At 38.9% G+C, this 27740-nt stretch overlaps 1 long non-coding RNA gene across 3 annotated transcripts in view; it reads left to right on the forward strand.

Annotated features, from left to right (window-relative positions):
• The window catches only part of LOC114012848 (uncharacterized), a 331654-nt gene that overhangs the window by 61342 nt on the left and 242572 nt on the right, over nt 1–27740 (forward strand). The window contains exon 1 of one of the 3 annotated variants that reach the window (XR_003555560.2): nt 26805–27181. The exons of 1 other annotated variant lie outside the window; for it this stretch is intronic. This is a non-coding gene — a long non-coding RNA (uncharacterized LOC114012848). Of the gene's footprint in view, nt 1–26804; nt 27182–27740 lie in introns of those variants that run through there. One more of the 3 variants, XR_003555561.2, reaches the window with a different exon arrangement.

A 27740-nucleotide genomic window follows, 5' to 3' on the forward strand; every position in this document is an offset into this window, starting at 1 on the left:
TGAACTCTGACTTTGACTCTGCATTCCTCCTGTGTTATTTAGAAATGACATTTGCCTGCCAGAAGTGCAACATGAGCAATAGCTATAAAATGTTGCCTAAGGATGGAAATGCTACTGAGATAGTTTCACAATTGGGTTGACTTTTCTCTTGCATAGGAAATACTTTGCATAGCATTTGCTTGAAAACAGGCACTGTCTGTTTCCATTGCCCTTGCCTGCTTTTTATTTTTAACTGCTTTTGTAGAACTTGGATTCATGTGAACTGTCCTCCTTCTTTTGTGATCATTGAATGTCTCAGTATGTATATTGCTTCACAGGTTTTAATCCCTGGCTTGTTTTGGAAGGCAATAACGTACATTTGGTTTAGGTTACATAATACCAGCACTGAGTAAAAGCAGGTAATCTTGTACATATGCAACTACATAATTTTGCAGTATTTTCTTTACCATTACTTCTGTGGAATACTATGTTAAATTGCTATTCTAGTAATGGAAGTGTAGATTGTAAACTGTTATCTCCTCAGTGATGTCATGCTTCAGATTCCATTAAATGATCTCCATCTTATCTTTTAAATGATCAGCACAGCAAATACTTAAATCTAAACTTCTGGATAATTCAGTTGTCATAAACAACGATTTATAAAAGGATTCTTCTCCAGACTGCTGCCAGCTTGTGGAGCAGTGAATTTAGCTGTATCCTGCTATCGAGCTCTGTGCTGTAATCCAAATGATGGGACAGAAGAAAACCTGAGCAAAACTTGATAAGTTAATTCACCAACAGTGCATCTTATCTCCCTATATTAAAAGTCTTTTTTATTCCTTTATTCAATGATAAGCAGTCAGTAAAAACAACTTGCCTTTTAATGAAATTTCCTTTTGACAAGGTAAGTGGCGTCTGGCTGAAAATTCATATTGATTATCAGTTAGATCACCCAAGAATCTGTATCACCCATGGCAAAAGTCAAATGAGTAATAATTGAACCCAGGTCCTGATGTCAGTGAGTGGGAAGATCGCTAATCAGCTTATGCAGTGCAGTCAAAGAGCATCTGTGTGGAAGGGGCAAGCATCAGGCCCAGGAACATGACTGATGAGGGAATCTGCAGTTTTTAAGTCTTTCATTACTGAACAGTTTTCAGCGAGTTGCAGAAACTAGCTGTGAATGAAACCTATCTACCTGAAACTGTAAGGTGCATGTTATCTCAGAACGGTAGTATCTGTTCCCTCAGATAGTATGGGCAAATCTGGCAATGGAAGTAAAAAATATTTTTTCTTTCTCAGCTCTGGATCTCACAAACTGAAATCTGTTGAGTGGGTGCATCAGTTTTGAGACTCTGGGCAAGATCATATGTTGTATCCTATGTGTCTCATAACACCTATATGCTAAGTAGTTTCTAAAAGATCTAGTAGACTAAGTGAAAAATTAAAAAAGCACCTACTGATTTAAAATCTCATAATAAAATAATAATTTTGGAGATATGGTCTCAATGACTTCTAGAGAAAAAATGCAGAACCTGACTTTGAAAGGATTGATGCTTTGAAAAGCCCTTAAACCTATGCCCTCAAACTCATGCTTTTCCTGACACACCTGCATCTTGTCACTTGTAAGTGGCCACAAGGATAATAACCCTGATGAGACTATCTACAGGGCATTCTTCTACCTTTTTTATATATGTTTTCTGCAGACATACTTTGGAGTGACACTTTTCACTACATGAGAATGTGAGAATAACAACAGATTTCCTGTTGGTCTGTCGTTGTCAGACATCAGTATACCTCGTAAATATAATGACATTAGTTCTCACACAGGTAATGTCTTTGTCCAATGCTCTACTGTCCATAAATTTAACATCATGAAATGCAGGCACATTTATAATTATTATCATTCCTTTGTAGCATATTAAAATCAAATTTTCTACATAAAGCACTGGTCTGAAATGAAACGTGTATAAAGGTTTTTTTAAACATTATTTTCATATTACTAATTTATTACAGTTTGTATTTCCTCCATTTTATGAAAAAAAATGTTTCTCAATGAGGTAAGGCAGTTTCCTTTTTTTTTTTTGTCAGTAGTTTCTTCATAAAAGCTACTCTACCTTCACTTTCTGTTCCCTTGCAATACAAATAAACTTTAAAATAGAGCATTTAAGTTTATTTTAGTCAGTTTTAGAGGCATATTGCTCTCCTGTCATCAAAGATGTGAGATTTGTCAGATATGATTGGCATAGTTCAGCCTGAACTACAACTGTAGAGCTTGGATTTCTCCCTGCTCAAACTTTTCCTTCAGACGTAATCTTGATGTGGATTTTGTTACACCTACATAAACATATCAGATACATGCAGTACAATGTCTAACCAATTAGTAAAATTGTTTTTCTGAATAGAAAATGGCATGGTAGCCAGTTTGTGTAGATTTCCCAAATTAGTAAAATTGCACTGTAAAAAATTATGGATATTTCAACACATTATATTCTGAAAACATGCAGTGGTTTTGCAGACTTTTGAAGAATGTTTCTACTTCCCAAATATTTTAGCATATCTTTTACAAAAGTATTTGTCTAGTTTCTTTAAACAGAATAATTTGAATAAGGTTTTCGTTTGGGCTCAGGTCAAATTTGATATGTTCTATGTAAGGAAAAGACCCCACCAAACAAACCAAAACAAAATCTTGTAAGCCCTGTCTTATTCCTGATCTAGTAAATATATAAAGACTAATATGTAATGTCCTCTACTGTGAAAGGCTTGTGATTGAACCCTGTGGTGAAGGTAGAAGAACCTATAGGTGATCTGCTCCATCTAAGTGGGTGATTTAAGATAATATTAGCCTTGTGAAGGCAGGGTCATAGTATATCAGTTGAAAGCTGAGGTAATTTGGAGACGGGGGAGGTATTCATTAACAAAGGCCAAGCTGTACAGCTTTCATTACTTTCAATGAAGACACAGAACACTTATTTTTAACAAAATTGCCAATCACATTACCTAGACCACGGCACATCTCTGCAGTCTCAAATAATCTGTAAACCGCTTTACTAAGTCAATGAAATACTCATACATTTGGGGAAGTTTCTTCTGTTGTGTAGAACTGAAGCAGATGGGGTATGAGTTGGGACCATATAAACTTCAGTATAATGTCTATTAATGGAAAAGCTATATTAATTTGCTGTTAGTATACATAGTACTGCCTGTTTTCCAAGTGATTTACTATAAAGATGCTTTTTGTTGTTGTTGTTGCAGAATATGGCTTAATTTCCTATGTCAAAGAAGGTGGAATATCCACCATGTCTAATATTTTCTAGGCACGAAAAAATGCATGCCAGCCTGTATGCTATATATAGTTAGTAGAAGCTCAAAAACCTGTTTTCCTCCATAAACGTTCCATTTTATACTGTAAAATTTATACTTAAAATTTTTGTGACTTCACCAGACCAGCATAAAATCATCAGGAAGTCTGTTACAAAGCACAATTTTATTAATCATTCTTTTATTAAAAGGGTGAGTTTGTCTAGTAGCAGAATCATAGAATGGTCAGGGTTGGAAGGGACCTCTGGAGATCATCTAGTCCAACGGCCCTGTTAAAGCAGGTTGTCCTAGAGCAGGCTGTGCAGAACCGTGTCCACATGGGTTTTGACTGTCTCCTGAGAAGGAGACTCCACAACCTCTCCACAAGTCTTTGTCAAACTTTGAGAAAGTCAGTAATAGAATTGTATCTCCACTGATTTGGAAATGAAATGGGGAGAAAAAAAAACCAACAAAAACACAAAAACAAAAAGAAGAAAAGACATTAAAAAAACCAGATGTTGATTTAAGGTATCTGTATTTTTATACTTGGATGGTAACATTTTGAAGATATTTGATCTCTGTCTGTGAAAAGGTATCAGTTTGTTTCAGGGGACTATTATGTTCACAACGTGTTTATGTGAACAAAAGGAAATAGTATTTCAGTGATCATTGATGATGTTTTGTTTAATACTGGATAGCAGTCATGGCTAAAATGTCCTCTGTAGGTAATGGAGCAATTAATTAGTCTTTCTGCATGTAGGCATGAGTTACTGCTTTGTGGTTTGTTTGGGTTTTTTTTTTCTCCCTTGATCTACTGGTGGTGGTAGTGATGTTCCTGCTGTTCTGTAATGTTCTGGTAGCAGTGACAAACCTCAACCATAGAGTTTTAAACTATACTCTAGTAAAGACCATACAAATTTCAGCTAGGAATCCTTTTTAAGGTTATGAATTCTTAATCTCTTTGGAGCTTGCAAGAACTCTAACTGTTTAGTTCTGCTCTGGTTAGCTGGCAAAGTCATAGAAACATGGATTTTTAGAGCAGTTTTAACTTTTTGAAAGATAAACCAAACCCATCTTTGACTATATGTGAACCTTTCACGGGAGTATCTTTATTTTGGCATTGTTGTGTCATGCCTAGCATGGTGACACTGCGAGCACAGGCAACTCAGAATTTTTTACCCCGGAGCCTCTCCCTGCAAGGCAAAGACAGCCTGTCTGGCTGTCATGTCTGTCCTGCAGGCTCAAGAAAGACCAAGCTCTGGAGCAACCCTTCTTAAAAGGAAAGGAACTCAACAGTTGCTATTGAAAGTGGACTATGTAGTTTTTACTAATTTATGGCTAACCATTTCTACCTTTCCTCTGTGTACTCCTGCGAACTTTGTTTAAATGTGGTGGGATACAATTGCAGACATTCCAAGCATTTTAAAGAACAGAATTTCAGTCTTTTGGTTTTTTCCTCTATTTGCTCAGTTGCAGAGTAGCCTGAATTTGAAATGTAAGAGTTTAGAACTCAAGTCTGAAAATTTCAAGACTCTTTCTGTTCTCTCTCCTGCTTCCTTTTCTGCTCCCTCTCTTTTCTCATCTGGCTTCAGAGAATGTGTTGGGGATTGTAGACTAGTGCAGGTTTTTCAACTGACAATAATAAACTTAACAGTGGATATTGGTGTGTTGAGAATACAAAATGTATTCTTCAAAGTTACAAAATTATTGTGAACCAAAATTGAAAGGCAACTACATATGAAAATGTGGTTTTTTATGTATTTTTCTCTTCATTTTAACTTACTGTCTTTGGTCTATAAGGAATGAATAGGAAGGAATAACAGGTCATGGTATCACTAGCATTAATAGAGTTTTAATAATTTGTTAGGAATAAATCTTAAATGTATTTTTCAGCACAGAAATGTAAATAAGTTAAACCAATGATTATCAAGGGCTGCTCAATTCTTAAGTTAATTGCTATGTGTATGGGATGATCATAGGACTACGTATAAATTGTGCTTTTCTCATGTCTCCATTTCTAAAAGTCTTAGAAGTTCAGAATTGCAAGGTGAAATACAAACATAATGGGACATGTAAAATCTACGAAGTGAAAGTTAATGAGTAATTTAGAAAGGAGTGAATACAAACACTTCGCTTGGATTACTCTGGGATACTGAAAGTGTATCACTGAATTTTATAGCAGTTGGCAGGCTAAGAATAATGCTGTGAACAGTTGATTATTACAGTAGTAGTATCTGTAGTAAAGTATGATGCATTCATGGTGGGTAAAGTAGTTGGTAGGCTACAGACATAAGCTTACATGGAGAAGGCAAACAAAACCTTACAGAGCTTAAGAATGGAAAATGTGGGAAAACCTGCAGAACAGGTCAAATAAATGATGATGCTTTCTCACTGTATTCCCTCATCTTTTAGCGGATCAAGCAGTTGACTGTCCTAAACCAGAGGTTATATTTGTATTTTAGTGTTAATAAGCTATGATTTGCCTTCTTGCACATATTTTCAACTCTTTTTTTGAACATTTACACTTAATGAAGTGTGTGTTCTGTGGCAATGAATCCCAGAATCTAGATATGAGCTGTGTGGAAACGTATTTCTCTTGTATGTTTTAAAGCTGCTGCCTGATAATTGTATTTGAAGCTCCCTAATAGGTAAAAGTGCATAATCATTCCCCCTCACATTCTCTACTCTGTCAGTGATTTTATAGCTTTATAATTTATCCTGGTACAGAAGTAGTCTTACACCATAGGTCATCCTCTTCACTTTTCTCTTGTAGAGTTCTGGTACATCTTTTTTTTGGCAAGGTTGCCAGAATTGTGCCTGGACTTAATCTTTATCATAATGGCTTTCTATCTTTTTTCCCTGTCCTTTTTCTAGTAAGTTTCTAATATTCTGTTTGTCTTTGTGACTCCTACTGAACATAGAATTGATATTCTTATGGGATTACAGACAATAACTGTCCTAAATTGTAATAGCCAATTAAGATTGTGTGTGTATGCGGTACACAGGGTATGTATACAGTTACATGCCGATATATATGCATAAACATGTTATGGCTATTTGAGTCAGTTTTTCTCAAGTGCACTACTTCACATTTATCAACAATTATTTTCACTTGTTAGTTTACAAACTGATGATTTGACATGACAAGATCTTCTATAACTCTCCCTACCCTTTTGGCTACACAAGTAATTTTGTATTCATAGAGAGTCTTTTTGCTATTCTTTTTTGCTTTTATTATTTCCTACAACAAAAGCTGTATCATGAACAAAAGAAGGCATGGCAGATCTGGTAGAGTTCCCTTAGTGTCAAAACCAAACATTCATTTCCTACTCTGTTTCCTTGCTTTTAACCAGCAGACATACTGCTCTCAACACACTGCACTTGGTGTGAGTCTTGCAGGTCTAGTGAACATTAGGAATACTTAAATTTCTTTATCTACTGCTCTTTGGTGATGGGTATATTAGGGCCAGCACCTTTGGGCAGTAGAGTCTGGCTGAGATTGCTGGAGCGCAGGTTACATATGTGCCACTCATGGTGTGCAGGTCATGGCTAATCCACAAAGACACACAGTTGCTTAGTCATTGCTCCTGGCATAGTGGTCTCCCTTGTCCCTAACTGCATCCAGTCAGAAATGGAAGAAAACTGAGTCATACTTTCCTTTCATGAGAAGGCAGTTTGCTTAAAAACATGGCAAAATTTCACTAAAATGATCCTCAGCAGAAACCTAAGGTAAATAACCAAATTTTATTGTGATTATCCATTAGGACATGACTAATTTTAAGCTTTGCTTAGACTTCAAACATAATCATTTTGCTAAATATACTGTCTGCCGTTGTCCATATACCTGTCAAAGTATGCTACCTATTTTCCTAAGCCAGGCATGGCCAGACCGTGTTAGAATACTAAGAGTAGTCCAGGCGAATGTGTTAGGCTTTGATGTGTTTCGAGGGCAAATGCCACCAAAGAGAAAGCAGTCGATCAAACGAAAAAGAAAAGACTGCAGTTGTGAGGCTGGGAGCCTCACAAGAGCCAGGATCACTACCAAACCCCAGTGTGCTCTTGGTCATTTTCCTCATCCTGCAGCTCTCGAGGTGGCCATTTCTGATCCCGGATCCTCATGACCTGTAAGACATTATGCACTTGTGCTTTGCATTCTAGGTGTTTGACCTTGCTCTGTGATTTATGCCCCAACAAACTAATACATGTTCTCAGCCAGTGTGTATCCACTGTAGACATTTACTTGCCTTAATCCTAGACCATAGTATAGAGAACCAAACCAGTCCACATCTGTGCCAAAATCTGTAAAGCACCCAAGTTGTTAAATTAGGGCTGTGTGACTGGGCAATTTTTAATTTTTTTTTTAACGACAATAACATTGTTTAATGGGCTGGGAAAATGGCAAGCACATGTGATTGCTCTTTTTCCTTTCTTTCACATTCAGCCCCTTATTTTTTCACCCTATGTTGATTAGAATCTAATGCGGCTATTGTTTAAGCGAAGTGGCTACAAAATTAATACAAATGTAACACACTGCACACAGTTTTTTGTACACAATTCCCACCTATATCTCTCAGCATATATCTCATCTTCATTCATATAGGACTTTAAAACTAGTTGGATTTGCAGGGTGTTTTGGTTTGGTTTGATTTGGCAGGGTATTTTTTTAGGGGGGGTGGGGGTGTAAGTGTTGGGGTTTTTTTTTCTTGTGTTTGGTTTTTGTTTCTTTCTTTTGTTGTTTTCTTCCACGCCAAAGCACTGCTGAGTTGGGACCTTGGTGACGAGGGTATGCCAGAGCAGAGAGGGAAATGGGTCTCTGTGCTACTCAAGGCCCAGAAGAGAACTGTCTTCCATTTAGTCTGACGTGAGGGCATACATGAGGCAGGGCAAAATATCCTTCATTTTGCGAGTATCCTCTTGGCTTCTGCCTATTTCCGCCAGTTGCTGATTTCTCCGTTTTCCAGAAGATTCTTGTTTCTGGGGGCCGGAGGGCCTTCCTGAGGCGCTGGCCGCTAGAGGATGCTCCTGGCCCGGCGCTGGAGCGCAGCGTGGCCGGGGGCACCCGCCTCCCCCACACGGACCCCAGCCCAGCTCCCCGGGGAGCAGCAGACCGCCGGCCAGGCTGCCCGCGTAGCCTGGGCTATATACGATGCAACTTTTTGCTGGAAGGAGCCAGGATATTTTTCCACCGTCTAAACTGAAAAGAAATTCCATCCACAGACAAAAATGCAAAATGCTAATGACAATAAGAGAAATGCATTGTAGGAATTTGAATGTGTTTCTTTTGATGAAGTCCTTTAGGTGATACTTTTTTTTTTGCAATGTGCCTACAGTATCGGAGTCCTGCTGTGGGTGGTACATCTTGGTTATTCAGATGTTCAGCTAGCTTTCATTTCTTGTCCGATATTTTTAAGTGATCCAAATCTCAGTGCTTAAATGAGACTGCAGATTTATTCTTCAAAAAATACAAAGGAAAAAAAATTCTTATTAAAATAAGGGACTGTTTAGCATGCATGATTTTTCGTGAAAGCACACACATGAAATTCATTCCATATTTTAAATAAAAAACAACACCTACCCCCTACCCCCAAAAAACCCAAAAACCTACCCAAACCCAACAATACCTTAAGTAAAAAGCAAAGCATAAAGTAAAACAGTTATATGTGAAAATATTATTCTTCTAGTCCTCTGTTGCTCTTCCATGATTATCTTATAGCATAAGACTTCTTTGACAAATAGAGCACAAGATTTTGTATGGCAATGGCATGAAAAAATAATGTAGGAAGAATATTTTTAAAGTAGCAAAGTGGAGTACTCATTATAAAATGGCAGGTTTGAGGTTGTTTAAGATAGCTCATTTGTTCATGTGCATTACAACACAATCTTTAACTATGTAGTCATGTACTGCCTCTTTCTCTCTCCCCATGTCCTTACCTCCCGTGGGATTTCTGCTTTATCTAGACTACAAGTCAGACCTGCCTAGGGATACATAGGCTTGTGCAGTGGAAGAGACTGTTCATTTCTGGCAGCTGGATGGTGTGTAGTAGATAAATCAAAGACCACAGGAAAGGAAATACATAGGTGAGAAGTTAGATAAGACTGAAAAATAGGACTGTAGTCTTGTCTCTGCCACTGATGTTTAATAAAGTCACTAAATTTTTCATATCATGTGTGTATTCCCCACCTTCTGCGTGCTGACTGTGAGATCCTACACTGATTAATCAGAAGTGTTGAACACCCACATCTACTCCTGAAGCCACTAGAGACTTGTGGTTTGACTCTACAGAATAATGAATAGTGCTATCTACTATTCCAGTTGATGTGCCAGATGTCTCAGGTTTTGTGTACCTGTATCTCTCTGACTGTAATCTCAGTGCACATCTTTTGTCATCTGTAAAAGGCAGATGCAGGCTTTTTCAAGACTTCAGTAAAAATAATACGTCTGAATTACTTGTATCCTCTAATGATCAGCACCAAACATATGCCTGGACAAAGTAAATAAATTTGTCTTCAGAGCAGGTTTTGAACCACGTATAGGAAATAAACCCGCTACAAAGGATTATAATATGAGCAAGGGACAAAAGAAAATACTGCAGAGCAAGCTGCTCTTAAATGAGCATTGTCTATCTTGTGCATTAAATAAGGCAACATTAGCGCTATGTATTACAAGCCTGCATCATGAACTAGTTATTAATCAAGCTTAGATAAGCATTTAGGCTGCGATTAGATTGCACATTAATTCTGTGATTTCCTGGTACATATGTACTGGATTCTGTGGCCTGACTGATATTGCTCAACATGTGTTTGTAAAAATAAAAAGGAAACAATCCAGGTACCCTCAGAAATAGAAGGCTAGCAATTTCTAGTAAGGAAGGTTCTACAGTTCCAGGTAAGATTCTAAAATATGGTTTAATTGTGATTTTTTTTTTCTCTTTAGCTCCTTGAGTAAATTGAATAGAAGTGAAATCCACTTCCTGCCACAAGGAGCAAGGAACTCAGCTGTTTGAGAGCAAAAACTTATGTAGGAATGGGTTTGTTTTCTCTGGTTAGAGGTTCATATGGCTTCTACAGTCACTGTTCTTAACACAATCTCACCTTTCTTATGAAGAAGAATGGTGTTTCTGTGGTTTTGTTCCTCAGTTCTGCATTTCACTGCATGTAAACAAAACAACTTTATGGCATGTGCTGAGTGAGCTTGCTTCCTGATGCTCAGGAAGTGTCAGACTTAGTGCACATGCTCCGCAAAGTCAGACGGGGTGATGAGCTGCATCTTTCCAGAAGCATTAGACTCAACAGCAAGCACACTGCAATGCTATGTGGATAGCTGCACCACCTTTGCCCTTTTGCCTTTCTATGCAACTTGTGTGCAGAATTTTGTGAGCTTGCAAATTGCTCTCTAAACTGTTGAAGAGACATGGAAGATTTGCAGATGGTGTTGTGTGGGTGTGATAAGCTGAGAAACCTTCTTTAGATCAGCCAGTGGACTCAGCTGCCTTCTTGCCTTGTTTTCCTGCTTGTAAGATGTTTAAACATTGAAATCCAGCAAACTAACCCAGAGAAAAAGGTTGAAGATGTAATTCACAAAGCAGAATAATTCACCCCATTTGTATGTGTTAGGAAACAAAAGATGTCTATTTTTGACTTTGTAATTTGGCCTGGAATACACTTGCAGGATACAGAATACAAGCTGTGATTTCTATCTGTAGCATCCCTTTTTTTCACCATTCAACTGTATTTTGGTTTCTCCCCAGCATGGTTGCAATGGGACAGTGAAAGAAAGGGAACCTCAGAAATACTAATTTTAAAATGTGTTCTGGAGTCTGCATTACAGCTGCTGTCTTCTGCTATGAAAATAAACTGGCATATACCTTCAATCTAAATAAAGGTAGGGAGGTAAATAACACTGTTAGGGGATCAAATGACCAGGAAGCTTGATTTACATTCTCAAGTGATTTAGGAACCATACTCTAATTTGCTGCTCAAATTGTCTTCACAAAGATGTTTAGCTCCTAATTCACTCCCACATGTTGGGAAACCTTCCTAAAAGGTGTAAAAGAATGGTAGTGGCTGTGGAGATTATTAAAGTATTGTCACTATTTAAGGTAATGTTTCAACAACTGATAGATTCATTTCTTGAACTTCATCTTGCACTTTGAAAAAATGCTGGAGGCTTTTGAAATTTCATATCAAAGAGGGAGGTAAAAGGAGGTTGCAGAGCAGAATAGGTTTTTTAAATCAGGTTAGAAAATTTCCATCGACGCCTAACAGTTTGAAAGCTACTAGGGTCAAAGTTACTTTTATTACTTTTGTGTTTTTCTGCAGTGATAACATTTTGTTACACTATTGAGTGAGTTATAACGTGTTTTCCTTGTCTTTTATGTTTGGCTTGATTTCAGTGTCTTGGCTTGAGGAGGAATATCTCTTCAATAATGTCTTTTTTAATATGTCCATTTTTATGAGTAAAGGTATTTGAACAACCTTAACTATAAACTCACTTCTAAAGTGAAACTTTTTTGTGGAGATTATGTAAAACTGGAATTTAGTCCTGTCTGTGGTCTGAGAGGTGGTGCTGTGAGAGGTAGTGAGGCAGGAGGAGGTCATGGAGCCCTGCTTGTACCCTGGGGGAAGAGGCACATTTCCAGGCTGTGCCTTCCACTGGTGCTGCTGGCAGGGAAACCCACACTGCTGTGGGTACCAAATTCCTGTAGCTACATCAGGCCCTGCATGCTGTGCCCCGACACGGTCTTCCTGATCCAAGGTGTTCTTGGTCTTTTCTTTCTGAAATCCTCTGTTTTCCTGTGGGGTCAGACACAGTCACCACTGTCTTATGCCTTCAAGTCCATAAGGCAGCCAGGTGTTAGTGCTGGTGCTTTACAAGAGCTGTCTGGGGAGCTCAGTGAAGGTGATTTCAGAAGGATGGGAGGAGAGCTCCATCCTGTTGGCAGATGAGTGACACGGATGGGCAGCCTACCCCTCTGGCCAGCAGATCACAGCACAAGCTGCTTGTCCATGCAGCAGTGGTGGCTGGTCTGGCAGAGCTGCGTGACTGCTCCTGAGGGCGGAGGCCTGGCTGGGTGACCCGGAGCGTAAGCTCATTGTGGTGATCTCTGCTGATAGGCAGTGGTGACAGTGGGAACCCTGTTTCCTCATTTTTTTTCTTGGTTAATTTCAGTGAAAACTCGTTGGTCAGAACAGCCCTGTTGGTAATTTATGATGTGACGTGCAACCAAATAGGCACTTCAGCCATTTTTCATGCATTTTGCTAACGATGGGTCACACAGTTTCACTGGAAGGTTTCAAAGATTAAAGCCATCAGAAAAGGCAGCACTGGTGACTGATATTCTCTGACCCCATGACCTAGCAAAGGCCATAGTGCCACACTAAATAAAGCTGTCTCAAGCTCATCTCTTCTGTTGCGCTCTAACACAGATTTTAAAAAGATGATCAGGCTTGACTTAAAGACTTTCAGGATTTATCTGCCATGTCCATGAACAGGCAGTTTTAATTAACATTTATTCATTGTGTTAACAATGTCATTCCTCTAATAGAATGTGTCCAGCTTCCTCTTACAACAAATTATTTTCTATAAGTAGTCTTTTCCCACCTATGTACCAGAAGGTACTTGTTCACTTGATTTAATTTAGTTTTTAATAGATACAGCTCTGGATAATACATAGAATGTGATCTGGTAGCAAGAGCCCCCTCTTTGTTATGATATTGTGAAGTCCTCCTTGTAAAGTACAAATATCCAGAACAGAGGTGGGCTTCTCCCATCCATGCAAGTAAAGGCCAGTCCTGAGGTCTTCAATTCAGTATGACGATTGCTGTGTCTTCTTTCGGTATAAAAGGCATTGGACCACCTCTCCTCAGCTTAGTCTTCAAGAAACATGAACAATAGACAGAATCCTTTTAATTTTCATTCTTTGTTGCCTGATATTTTACTGTGGGTATTTAAACCTGAGCAAAGTAGATGTAAAATGCTGATACTAGCATGAGTCATAGGCAAAGTGGTTACCTTAGGTGCCACAAAGTGCAGACTCAGGTCCCTTTGTAAAGTCCAGGACTCCGAGCAATCACGTTATGCTGAAAGGGACAGGATTAGAGGAAATGTAATATTGTAATTTTCACATGTCCCTTGTTGTCTGTAACCTGGCCCCAATACAAGCAGGGAGCAGGTCCTGTTTTCACTTGGCTGTGGGGTGCTCTGAGTGCTGGGAGCAAGAAAACACAAAAGTCCCCAACTGCTTTCTCATGCCCTTCTGCACGTGGCACACACTACAGAAAGTTGTTGTTTTTTTTTTTTAAACAAGCTTAACCAACTTAACTCTTCAATATAAAGCTTTACTATACAGCTGTTCTCCAGCAGGAGATCTGCTATATTACGACCCTTCACAAGATATACCATATATATTTAGCCCTGAAGATTGTGCTTCTTGCCATGCTAGTTTTTTCATTTACTGTATTTCTTGCTGCTAGCTAGCACCTTTGAAACTCAGTGGAGCCCTGCGGGGGTGTCTCTGTCTCCTGTTTCCTATCTCCTTTGAGCTATTGCATTACAATCATCTGTCAAAGATGAACAGGAGTGAAGGAAACGAGTACCTCAAGTGGCTGACACTGCTGAACAGATATCCTATTTTTGCTGACTGTTTACATACCTCCAGAGTACAGATGTGGATGAGCTGGATTAGATACAAAGACAGTTTGTAACACCTTCATGTTATAATAATGGCAGCCCTGACTGCATGTGAAAATTATACAATTGTAGCAACTGCTATGACCTATCAATACAGTTCCTTTGCCATGGCTGCAGTCATGGCATTGCTTTATGCCAGATGTGTACACTGTGATTGTACCCATTTAATGTTGTGGTTAAAAAAATGTTATTGCACCTCTTGCAGATTGGCTAAGGTGGTGAAGTTATTGAAAGAAATCAGTCTGAGATGGAGGATCTTTGTTCACGATGCGTGAAAGGGTGTTTTTCTCCTTCCTAAAGTCTCCAGACTGCACATGCTGTCTGCATCCCATTTCCATTCCAGAGTAACATTAGGAATGATAATGTAGGAAAAAGAAACCATCACAGGGTGGTTGTCCCACTGCTAGTGACTGGCACTAGAATAAACTATGTAGGAGCTGTAAGTATTTGGCAGAAGTTTAGCTAGTAAAATTGGTGATTCCAGCTTAAATAATATATACATTGTTGTACTACATAATACACTTTATGGTATTAACAGCAGTGAACATGCAACTACTGTGGGTATCCTGTGGCCTAAATTGATATGTACTTTTGAGAAATGATTCTCCCACTCCTTTTTCTTACAGTTTTGTAGAAGTGGATTTGTTAGAATAGATTGTGGAAGGCTTTATAATTATGTATTTTTTTTCTTATTCTAAAACAAAATACAACTTTCCCATTCGTGTCTTAAACATTTTGAAGTGGCTAAATCTTTGTTGACTCACTGGTTCTAAAACTAGTATTTTATTGGAATCCCCAATTAAGCCAATTTCTTCCATGATTCATTTCACTTAGCCACAGAAATGTAAGCCACAGCCTCTGGCCCTAATGAAATCCTTTAAATGCAGTCTACATAGCAAAAGGTTAAGGGGGTAAGGCACAGTTTAATTTTGCAATAACACTTTATGGAAGTCTTTGTAAATGTACTTGCTTCTGGAGTTTTCTAATGCCCCTCTCTCTGAAACTGTAGTCAATTTGTGGGCTAAAAGTTGCTATATTAAAATTACATACATGAGGGAGGTTGAAGGGCAGTGGGATATAGGACCTTCCTGCTAAATTGCTGGTCCAAATTGGGCCTTAGTCAATCTCTTACAAAGTTGTCAACACCCAATGACCTATATGAAATGAGTTGGTAGCTTCAGTCTGGTTCCTAGAGAGGTGTGCACATCAGAAGAGCAATCAGCTGGCACTAATTGGCACCCTGGCTAGCAGCCTCAGCAGAGAGCCAAAGGTCTGTAGAGGAAGGGAGAGTGAAGTGCTCTCTCAACCTTAAAGATGGTCCCTCTGGGTCGAAGTTTAGGGCACGTTTGTAATAGCATATGTGGAATTTTGCTGTGCATCTTGTAATGCTAGACCTGAGCTATGGCTAGGGAACGGCACTCCTCAGGGCTTTTGTAGGCCATTTTGAAAGCTACCGGGCATTTTAAACTCTGAAATCACTTCAGCTTTCCTTCAGACATAAACACGAAGAGAACGTTCACTAAGCAATAGTCTGATAATCTGAGGTGTCGAGTGATGAATAACCACTCCAGTTGAGGGATTGCACTGGAAAAGGGAAAAAGAGGGTGCGTGTATTGCTTAGAGACAAAACTTTCTCATGTCCATGCCCAGCATGTGTAAGTACCTTTGCTCTGCCAATTTTTCTATTTGTTAGGCCAGAAAGGGTATAAATGAATGCTGCTTAAATATTAAAAATACATTGATTTTTGAGTAGGTTTGTGAAGTTCTGTTTATTATAAAAGCATAGTAACACATGGTCTTCCTACATTTGGAATTGTTCCTAGATCATGATAATGTCAGAAAATGTATTATGGATTATTATCTTCCCAGAATCCTTGCATTTAAGAAGTTTATTTCTTGTATTGTTGTTCTGTTTGCAAAGTTTCAGTCATTCAGGCAGGGTGGAAATAACATCATGAACTTGAAGCCATCAGCCCATTCAGCATGAATAGGGTCACTGAAGTAGCACTAAATTAAGAAATGAGTAATGTACTTACCTAGGATTTTAAGCCAGGCAGTCAAAGGTGATAAAATATATTGTCCAAATTAGAAGTTGAGCAAATTTTCTTTACCTCCATTTACCCTTGAACATACAAATGAGTAACAAGCAGCAATGACAAATGTTTGGTTGTTTGCTAAGCAGAAAAAATACATTCATTTTATGGAGGTTAGCTTGTTTCACAAAACATTTAGTGCTTTCAGAGAACAGTTTTTGTCCGCATACGTGTTGTCCTTACTGATAAGATGAAATGAAGGTTCTGCACAGAACATGCATACTTCAGAAATCAGAGCATACTTTTTTTTTCCTCCACAGCTCTGCATTACCACAATTACCAATGACCTGCAGCTATCCCGCTCCACGACTCCCCGCCCCCCCCCCCCCCCCCCAATCATATAACAAAAGAAACCAGTATCACAGCCATAACTGAAATACTGGAGTTCTGAAAGTAACACCCTTTTTGAGTCATACAGCAGCCCCCTTTCACTACCTCCATGCTCTCTCACTGAATGACGTGGTGCACATTTATCTGACAGACTAAAATTGGAATACCACAAAAAATAAGGCAGTATTTGCATCCCTGAGCATGGGAATATCAGCTGTTGTGAAAAATTGATGAGCTTGGAGATAGACTCTGCCCTCAATATTGCTACGGTCCGATGCAAAAAATCACCCTGAGTAATGCTGTATGCTTGCGTTTTAATGGTTTGCACTGAAACACAGCGGTGCTCTAAATGTATAAAGTGTTACCATTTGCAAATTCCCACCTGTCCTTTGCGTTTCCGGAAATAGTATCCCTGGCTGCAGTCTGGACGTTGCCCCAGGTGGTGTCTGACTCTTAACCCAAATCAAACAGTAGTTGTTCAGGCTCTGTCTGGCTCTCATGCAGTGGACAGGGAAAACACAACAGCCTTCTAGTTACCCCTTAGTAAGCCCAGGCAAGGATTTCCCTGAGGAAATCTTCAACCTGTTTTCCTCATAGGCCTCTAGGGTAAGGTTTTAGGGTCACAGTCCCCATTGCCTTCCCTATTGCAGCACGGTCCAGCACACATGATGAGCAGGCTGCACACTGTGAAAGCATATGATGGAAGTTGTACTATGAAGAGAACAAGCACAGGCTTTCATTTTTCCTTTTGCTGGCAGTATCTTGGTAATATACAACTCTGGAGCTGTAAATGGTTTGCCAGCAGTTGAGATGTGGTCTGCAATCTAGCTCTTAGGACCACTGGCAGGGTTCTGTTATTTCAGAGTAACTCAGATCCCTGGCTGATGAAACAAAAATCCCATAGGGTTCCTCTAAGGCTGCCATCAGAATGGCTGCAGGTCCCAGCTGTATGCTCTCCTCAGCTCACTGCAGCAGCATTCCTGCAAGCTGTGATTGTAGTCTGCTCATGAGCTGCCCCTGGAGTCTTCCCCCATCCCATCAGTTCCTCAAGGCATGGGGCACGGATTCAGGCTTGCAGAATCAGGAATTCTCCAAAGGTATTAAAACAAAACTGTTAAACACTGATAATTCCTGCAGAATTGCTGGCTTAACCCTGGTAACCCTGTGCTTAGGACTGCAGCTCTTGACACTGCAAGAGGTGACAGACTCCATGTCTGTAAAATCAGAGAGGTTCTGGCTCAGATACAAAGAAAAGACTGAAAATATGACAGTGCTTGAAGGTGTGCGCAAACAGCAACAAGCACTCTAGGCAGTATGGACTGCCCTGCTTGACTTTGTATCACTGCCTTCCAAGTGCAGGGGTTTATGCCTGAGACACCCATTTATTTGATCCAGACTTGAACCTATTTATTTGCCCTTTTAGCCTGAACTTTCACTGTCATCGTCTTGGAACCTAATGAAAATAGTGATACATATTGTGGACCTGAGCAACAAGCAGTATCTTCTGTGAAAGGGACAGAGAAGCCCTGTAAAAAAAATAAATGGTTCAGTGTTATGAAAACCAAATAACAATAACTAGTAATTTTGACTAATTTAAGAGAATAAATTATATGTTTATTTTGGAGAAAGATTTTTGGTATTAAGAACTGTTACAGTGAGAATGCTGGTAATGGTGTACTTTCTGAAAGATGGAACCAGCTAACAAGAAAGATCTCTAATACCTGTGCGTATGAATTGTTACTCTCTTCTGTAACAGTCTTATTTTTGAATGCAACATAGTTCAGCTGTTCTAGTTCTCTTTCCTAATTGATTAAACTAAGCAATGTAACTTTGCGCTTTCAGATTTTTGTATGAACCCCATGCCATCTCCAGAAAGTCATGTTAATCCTAGGGAGGACCAAAAAAATCTACTAACATATGCACACTGCCAAAATAAATGATGGCTGGATTCCTAAGCTAATCTTAGCCTTTGATCTTGTGTATCAGAAAATTTATTTGGTAAAGTAGTGATGAAAAGATTTCTGACCATTCTGAAGTATCAGCTGTAAATAGACTAGACTTACTGATTTTCAAGATAAATCAGGAATTTATTATTTTTCCCTCCCTTTCCAATCCTCAGTAAACTCCATAGAAAGCTTTATAATAAAGCAATTCAGAAAGTAGCAATAGCCATTGTTTTTCTGGCACTTATAACTTTGTACGCGAAATTGCACGATATGTCAGTGTGGAAATCTGTGTTGTTACCTCTGAAAGTAACGGCAGAAAGAGATGGCAACTTTTGTCTTACAGTTTTTACTCATTGGGTATGTTTTTTCCTTCTTTCCTTGATCTACAAAAAAAGTTCACAATTCATGGTGCTTCTGTGCTCAAAGAAAATAACATAAAAGCATTATAATGACGCATGGTCATGTCTTTCTTGCAGTGGATCTCCCGCATGGAACTTGGTCTATTTTTTTCTACATTCTACACAAAAGATCCCTCAAATAGCACTGTTTATTCTCTGGTTATTACTGATCTTGCTTTGAGTTGCTCCCCCACTTGCCTTTTTGTTGCATGGAACTTTCCTTTTCTGGCATTTCCCGTTGACTTCATATTTTCAAATGTTTTTATGGTTTCATATTTTAACTGATTTATGGTGGATTTTTCAATACTGTAGAAGATGTCCTTTGATTTTTAACACATAGGGAAGTTTTAGTGGAACTCTGAAGGAGTCACTGAAACTTGATCTTTGAGTCTGTGTTAGATCCTTTCTGAGGAGGGGTTGGTTTTTTGATTTATTGTTTTTTTGGTTGTTGTTGCAGGGTTTGTTTTAAGTAAAATACAGCCTGCATTTTGCAAAACACAATAGCACGTTCTTGTTTCAGGACTTTCTGATGTTTACAGCCACACACAAAAACAAAACTTAAAGGCTTTTAATAGTTACTGTGCAAAAGCTATATGATAATGAAGTCCATGCTTGAAACAGCTTATACTCTAGACAGAGATTTTACAGATCAGAAACTGGGGTACATAAAGATTAAGTTGTTTCATTAAAGATTAAGGATATCTGGGGTGGAGCTCTGCTCAGATCTTGAGACTGTTTCAAGACTTTTCTTCTTTCTTACAAGTGTGGATCATCATGGCCTCATCTGCTACGGTAGGAATTGCATTTATTGAAGGAAATTCCAAGTTCTCACTATTCTGTGGAGGGTTGTCACCGCTATGTTATTCCTTTTGTTGGTATGTTCTGTCTCTGTCCTGTCTGTTTTGATCAGTGGTATGGAAGAGTGTAGTACAGGCCTGAACTCAACCTACCGAACAGTCCCATCCCTTCCTGCAGAGGCAGAGTGACTGCAGGCAGAATGACCAGATGGGAAAGGTTGCCTTGCCTGTCCACACACTGTCCAGCCAGACCCTGCTGCACTGGGTGTGGAGACAGCTTCCAGTATGTCAGACTGCTGCTGGGCAGAGGCCAGGACCCCTTTGGAAGGCAGAAGGGTGTTGTGGTTTCCACAGGTACCACAAGGCACAGAAGAAAAGGCAAGAGCTTCCAGCTGTGGTCCCTAACCTTGCTCAGGCCTTGAGGGGAGAAGGAGGAAGGGGCATGCCTCCTGCGTGTCTGTCACCAGCAATGGCTTGCCTCGTTCACGCAGTTGTAGTTTGTGACGATGTTTCCAAGCTGGAAAACTGATTTCCTTGTCGCTAAGTGTGGATCAGCTTCAGACTGCAAATCTGAGTTGATGGAGTCCCAAACTACTCCTCTTTGCCAAGCTGTATGGAGAAGGTATTCTTTTGCATGCACTTGAACGCAACAGTAGTGAAAATCTTTTAAAAGATTAATAGCAATTAAAATAATATTAAGCATAATCAGTAATCGATTAGTAAAGAATTGTTCCTTGTTGTTTCTTCTGTACTAGTGTGCTTGATAGGTATCAGGTGGATAAAATATATCTGCTTGTGGTGTCTTTGTCCCCTTTCTAGTTTTTTCGGTTAGCTCATGATTTTATTTAATGGAAGAGTCACTTCTCACATATTGGCTTGACAATTTACAAGCATTTGTTTGTGCTGAATTAAGCACATTTCTAAACTTTGTATGTTGCTGCTGACAGTTTGGGGATTGATTTTTATCCCTAGAGAGATGCCTTTTTGTCTTTAAGGCAAATTGAAGTTGACTGCTGGAGCATTCCCTGGTAAGAGAGAGAATCTACTTTAGGGATATTTTTCTACTGAGAATTCATTTTTAACTGAGAAGCTTCAGCAAGGTCATGTTTTCCATGACACACACACACAAAAAAAAAAAAAAAAAGGAAAAAAAAAGAAAAGTTCACAGACGAAGTAGCATTTAATTTAGAGAAAATAAACAGGAGCAAATATTACCAAGCTTTTTTTGCCCCTGTAGTTCTCTGTCAGGGAAATGTGCCTAGATATGCAGTAGGTAACAATTTTCCAGACTTTTATTCTCCAAGCACATGTTAAATGCTGGTGTGGGCAACGTCAGAAAGAGGTTTTACCCATCCATGTTTTTTCATGTATGTTATGAACTTAAATTTTAAAAATTCTGTAACGTTTTCTGGGACATTCAGATACTTTCAAGAACAGATTCACTGCTTGTCCACACTGGCAGCATAGGGTAGGGTTTGCAGACGTGAATGGATAAATGTAATGAGCTGTGTGTGAAGATGCAGGATCTCCAACAAAGAGGTGCTTTAGGAAGTCTTTACATCAAGTAGAGCTAGATACTCTCTTTTTTTACAGTAGACTCTGTGGCTGGACATGCAGAGCTAAGAGTTACCTTCTAAACTTTCTTTAACCTATATCCACTCATCCTTTGCTCCCTTCATCCCAGTCAGCCTGGCATAGTTTTTTGGATACAAACGTATTGTTGCTATATTGACAGGGATGCTGGGATTCATTTATGTATCTCTCCCTTCAAGGTCTTTTTGGCAGTAGATTTGTTTTATAGGAATATCTTTTACAAATATAAATACTGCTAAAAAAACCCAGTGTCTATGTATATATCTGGTCTGTTTTATGTGGTCAAAATGATTGTTACCTCACATCTGAATAGCAAAGCTGAATCTGACCATCCTGGCCAATGGGCAAGTCTAGTGGATTTTTTTGTGGTGGTACCTGTCAGGTTACTGGTGAGGTGATGGACAGACCTCATTAAACTCTCATTTAATGCTTGTCTCTGGAATGGCTGCACTCTCTTTAATCTCCATTTTTGCTTTCACCCATACTTCTAAGACCCAAGTGGCTTAAAAAAAACCAAAAAACAAAAAACCAACCTTAGTCCTTCAATTAGGTACCAGATGACAAACTCAAACCTACTTGTTTTCATTTCCTGGAAATCACACCAGCTGAAGCAAGTTTTCCACCCCAATGCACCTGAACAAGTTGTAAGAACAAATTTCTTCAAAAAATCTTATCCTGCTGGTTATAAAATCTTCAAAGGAGCTGCAGGTCTCACAGTCTTCCATTAAATCTTCACTGAGATCTTTTCATCAGCTTTTTCACACATTTGAGTCCTAAAAATTAGAGTTATCTTGGTATGTTTCTGGAGACTTGGCTATCAATTGCCAGAATTTTCATTTGCCTCTTTGATCTTTGTTATCCCTTCTCAGATTCTTCCTGTAATATTTGTGAGTTCTCTTAGTAGCTACTGGATTAAGACATTTGCAAAAACCAAGAAACAAAATTTAAATATTCATTGTTCTAAAAACCAAACCAAAACAAAAAGGCACTTTCAAACTTGTACAAGTATCTTGTATACACAATGGAAAACACTTGGCTGGTGTGTAAGACGGGGTAGGTGAGGGAGGAGAGGAAGGAGGGACTGATGTTGCTCGGTTGCAGCTGGTGAGCAACATCCCAGAGCTACCACGCTACCAGATCCAGAGGGCAGCCCAAACAGCAAAGAACTCACATTTTCTGCTATGTTCTCAATCCCTCAGTTTTGTTAATCTATTTTGAAGCTTTTACTCAACTTGACCTTGGAGCTTGAATCTTTTCTTGAAAAGAAGTTATCTTTAAATTAGATCATAGCATTTATTAATTGTGTGAAAGTCCAAGCAATCACAGTGTCTCACTTTCTCTTGCTTTTTGTTGCAGCTAGACCAGTTAGATGTTGATTTTTTTGAACTTTACCTTTTCTACCTTAATCAAGCTTGTTTCTGTTTTGTTCTTTTGCTTGAAGTCTTCTGGTGTTTAGAATGCACTTTGTTCTCAGTCCTTTTCCATTTTGTGTACGATTATGCACCTAATTAGAGGTAATTGTTTCCTTGTTCCTAAGCACCAGCCAAACAAGCAGATCTCAGCTATATGGGGGGGCTCCATCCTAGGAAAAGTGTAGCAAAGGCTGATAATTTTGTATTTATCTCTAGCTCTTTCATTGTTCTGTAGTTGCAACAAATGTGCCTTAGGTGTGTTCTACTTAACTGCACTAAGCTGTGGAAAACACGGAAGCTTGTGTATTCTGAGTCGCCAAAGAATAGTGGCATGAATGTTATAACGCTGTCACAAAGGTTGTCAGGGAGGATTTTTTTTTTTAACAATGTTTTAATATTCATTAGCTTTGTATCTTGTTCTTTCTTGGCTTTTATTTGTAATTAAGAATAAATGCATAATTTTACTGATTTTACTGCAACTTTTTCAAACATTAGAGTGCCAGGAATGAATTTTTATATATTATCCAGGATTTAGACAAGATATTTAACTGGGTCTGATCATGACAGAATGCAAATTTCCATTAATTAAGTTTGTAATTCTGGATCAGGAGGAGAACAATTTATAGAGGCAGGGGTAGGAGGAGTACTTTAAGTATCGGTGCATGGCGAATGAGTTGCACAGCTTCCGTTATCAAAAGGAGCTGCATGTCTAATCCACCAGACTTAGTACTGAAGAAAATGTACCCTGGGATGTCAGGTGTTAAGGGGAAGAATGGGCCTCTTACGTTCTTTGCACTTACAAGCCAGCTGTAACCTTTTGACTCTCCCTCTCTTTCTCTTCTTGAGTTTTGTTTCCTGAAAGGAAAAGGGAGTGGGGGAAGGCAGGGGAAGAAGGCTTAAAGAGTGGAAGATCTGTTTCAAAGTACTGTAGTGTATTTGCAAGCTTTTCCTTTTTTTTTCTGGAATTAGTTTTGTTTTGATTTCTTAAAGAAGCTGTTGCTTTTAATGTAGAGTGTTTAGAGCACGGCTTAAGATATGAATGTCTTACTGAGTACCGCTATCAACACTATAAACTTTACAAGTTCTACCACAAGTGTTTTGCACATAGCTTTTTTATCTGACTAAAATGAATATAATTTAATTTAAAAGCATAATAGAGGAGGAGAGCTAATTCCCTGAATTAATGTTACAGGTATCGCTTTTTATATTAACCAGTGTTATGCAGAAAAAGAACCACCCAGATAAGAAAACCCTTTTATTCACAAAAGATCCCCTAACGCAGCATGATCATATATTGATCACACTTAACTTGGATGCATTCCAGGCCTGAAGATCTGCATATACAAAGAAAAGTTTGTATAATACTTGCACATTTGATCTCCTTGCTATCTCTGAGTTAGTAAGTGTGAAAATTTTGCGTGCAAGAAGGAAGATGCATGCGCCCTAGGTGATGATTTATTTGTTAATAAAATATGTATGTAAATATGTATGTAAAAAGTATGAAAGCATATATGACAGCTAGAAGGAAAAAAAAAAAGGCTAATTAAGGTAGGTATCTCCCAGACTCATGACTTTTGAGAAGAAAGAGCATAATTTGGAAAAATACGTGAAAACTTACATTATCCTTCCTTGAAATACAGTCTGTTCTGGGCTGATGCTTATTAGAATGTAAAAGTGTGAACACTAGGTTGGTGTTTACTTTTATTCATTAAAAAGAGTCTCACTCATAGGAGAGTGCCCGACAATGCTGAAGGAGTTTTATATATTTCTGGCTACCGTCTTTGGTTTGAGGACCATGTCCTTCTAGCTTTGCATCTTTCTTCATTAGAGATTATATTGAAAAGGCTCACATTGGCTTTGCTTAGCTGAAATGGAGTGGTGCCAATAGAGGTGTAATTTTACAGCCAGCAATCAGGAAAAGGAAGAGCCCTTAGCCAGGGGACTCAATAGTGCCAGGAGGAGCCATTATTCTATTACTATTTCCAGTGTGGAAGCATTGTTTTAAGTTACATTAAAAACATCCTTTGAATTTCTTTGTTACTTGTGCTGTAAATTTTCCATATCAACCTTTCTAAAAGAAAGGTGTGTGAATCTATAATGTATACTCAAATGGAGTGCTTGGGGTGCATCTTGCTTTAGGAATTGTAGGTTAAACTGAAACCTGAAATTAACAGTAACTCCTCTGACCGAGCCTGGAAGTTCACGGAGACTGGCCAAACGTGGGGTCAGTTCTCCATTTCTTAACACTTGCTGGGAGCAACACTCTAGGCAGCCTGTCTCCAGACAGACACTTTTTCCCATTTTTTTCTACTATTGGGGACCCCAACCACTTGTCATTTAAGGGCCCAACCCTGTAAGCTTTCTAGAAACCTTACATTTAGTTGGTTAAAAGAGAGAATTAACTATATATCATGTATATTCATGTGCATGGATTGGCATTTATCTCCTGGAGATTATGTGTATGTTGAAGCTCATAACAGATTTGAATGATGTTTTGGGAGATTTGATGTAGATAGTTTCCTTGGTTTTGGTTACTCAGAAGTCCTGTAGCAATAAATATTTTATATTCAATACTGCTTTAATTCCAATATGTATAGCATGCACTGTGAGGCAGTATTGTAGGGATACATATGCTGAATATTATTCTCACATTTTATTGATAGACTTGAGTAGGCAAAGGCTTTACATCTGTGAGACAAGTGATAAAACAATGTCTCACAAAAGATAAAACGATGTCTCACAAATCATTCAGGCAGTCTAAGACACAAATAGGAACAGAACCCAAATATCCTAAATCCCAGTTCAGTGTCTTAATCCTGAGTCCATTTTTTTTTTTTTCATTCAAAATTAAAGTTTCTATGATTATTATTTCTACTGCCGGGGCTTTCCAAGGATTTGAATGTGACCTAATTTATTAAATGCTGTCTTATGTGCAAGACAGAAGCAAAATCCTTACCTCAGGGCACTTACTCAGTGGCCCTGATCCTGCAATCTGATCTCTGGAATGAACGTCTGAGCTAACACAAGCCATGCTGCCTGTTCAGAGAATTTGACTGGGATTTTAATGGAGAAGAGACATTTAGATTGCAGGTTGTCTACAACATCCTCAATGAATTTCAATACATTATTGCTACTTTCCTATAATATTATGTGTTTCCCTGAATCCTTTACAAGCTTTTGTGTAGCTGTTGCTCGGTTACCTTAAGTAAAGTTTGGGCTGAACAGGTTTTTTTCGACTAGGTATAAGCCTTGATCTGTGGCTCTGCTTAAAGATGCTTTGCGATGCACCTTGAGATTAAAGTGCATTGCCCCTGCAGTGCATTGATCTTGTCTGGCCCAGAAAGGGGTTGTCATAGCTCTGCTTTTGAAATCAGGACTCCCTCATGGGTTTTCCCAAGGCATCATCTCCATGTCATTGGGTTGGCAGGATATGAAGCTGAGGGTCTTTTTGAAGTTTTCCTGCACACCAAGGGGTGTAAACTTGTTGTGCGGGAGTCATGGTAAGTTACACCCTCTTCTCCCTGTGTGTTCAATGCAGGGTAACTTACAGCAGTATTTAAATATTCCAGACCATTTTAAAAAGTAAATTGTTTGCTTTGTTATGCTGGAGTATTAAAATGAAGAATGGAATCCAAATGCTCAGAACTCATTTCTTGCAGAGGACTGAAATACGTGGTCTGAACTTCATGAATTAATTAAACAGTCCTATAAATATCTATTCCTTTGCAGCTACAGACAATAGTCTTATTTTAGGAAACACGATCATGTTCTTCATCAAATATCACTCATGCCGGTATTATGTAGTTTTTGCATAATTGTAAAGCAAATATCACTTTAAAGTCTGCTTGTGAATCTCACATTTCAATCTCTTTTTTTTTTTTTTTTTTTTAAGTACAAAAAAGTTAGTTTCCTGCACCAAATGATTTGTTATTGGAAAAACAAAGTAGCATTTCTCTACTCAAAACTCTTCCTCCTGCAAAACTGTGGCACATGGGAAATATTTTCCAGCTTTCAGAGTTTATTTGATTTTGAACAGTTTTGGTTATGTAAGTTTTAATAAGTAGCTTTGGTGTACCCCTAAAGGCACACCCCACACACTTATGTTGTGTGACCTAGGGTCACAAGTAATGGCTGCAAGCTAATTGATTGAGAAAGGCTTGTCTGACTGGGCCCCTTTGAGTCCTCCCTTTACATTCCTAAATTTCTGTAAAGGAGGCACTGGCAGCTTCGCCTGGCGAGAGGAGGGGTTGGGGGAAAGGGAGGAAGTTTCTCAGTTTCTGATTATGCGCAGAGTTTCCTTGTACTGAGCTTATGTTCTCCACCCACTACTTAGAACTCCTTAACAACTTAAAGCTTTATCCCTGTGAGTACCAGAAAAGTGATCTGAGTATTTATTGAGCAGGGAGAACAAACTGCTTGCTCCAGGCAGGGAGAAAGCTTATGGAAATTATATTAGACCTTCAGCAAAGTGCACAGCTGCATCATACAGAAGCTGAGACTCAAACTGACAGGCAAATAAGCCAGATCACGGAAGGGGCCTCTGTGTGGCAGCTCTGAGCTACCAAGTGTTGGACAACTAGGCAAAAAGTGCAGTGGAACAGGGCAGAAAATAACACACTAACTTCATGCAACTGTTGCTTTTTATGGTGAGTCCAGATTTGAAATGTTTTTGGTTTTTTTTTTTTTGAAATGTAGTTATTTTTGTTGCTTCTAAAAACCCTTCCATTTTACCACAGCAATCCTTTTGCAGAGCTCATTGTGTTACAGATTATTTGTCCGGATGTGCACTTCAGTTCTGAATTACACAGAAGCGTACAGGGATAGTCCTTTCCTTGCTGCTTGCTCTGTCTTTTGCTTTTGCTTTCTTCAGGAGACAGGTCCCATTTCTAAAGGCACACTGCATGGCTTCTGATTTGGAAAGAAACAGTTTTACAGCCAGCACTTAGTGTGCAGCTGCATATAGGTGAATAAGTGAACATAATTTCTGTGCACACTTTTCTGCAGTTTGTGCTTTGTGGCACCTCTCCATTGCTCCTTATTCTGCTTCCTTATCTTGAGAATGTATGGCACGGTCACTATGAAAAGAGCTTTGTGTTTGAATTCCTGGTGAGTCGAAGGGTCAGGGCCTATGAGTTATCTGCCTGCCAGCAAGACTCATTGCTGTGTCCCTTTATTTTTCAAGCTGAAATAGAAAAAACATGTGTC

The sequence above is a fragment of the Falco peregrinus genome, chromosome 4 (assembly GCF_023634155.1).
Source record: "Falco peregrinus isolate bFalPer1 chromosome 4, bFalPer1.pri, whole genome shotgun sequence".
NCBI lineage: Eukaryota > Metazoa > Chordata > Aves > Falconiformes > Falconidae > Falco > Falco peregrinus.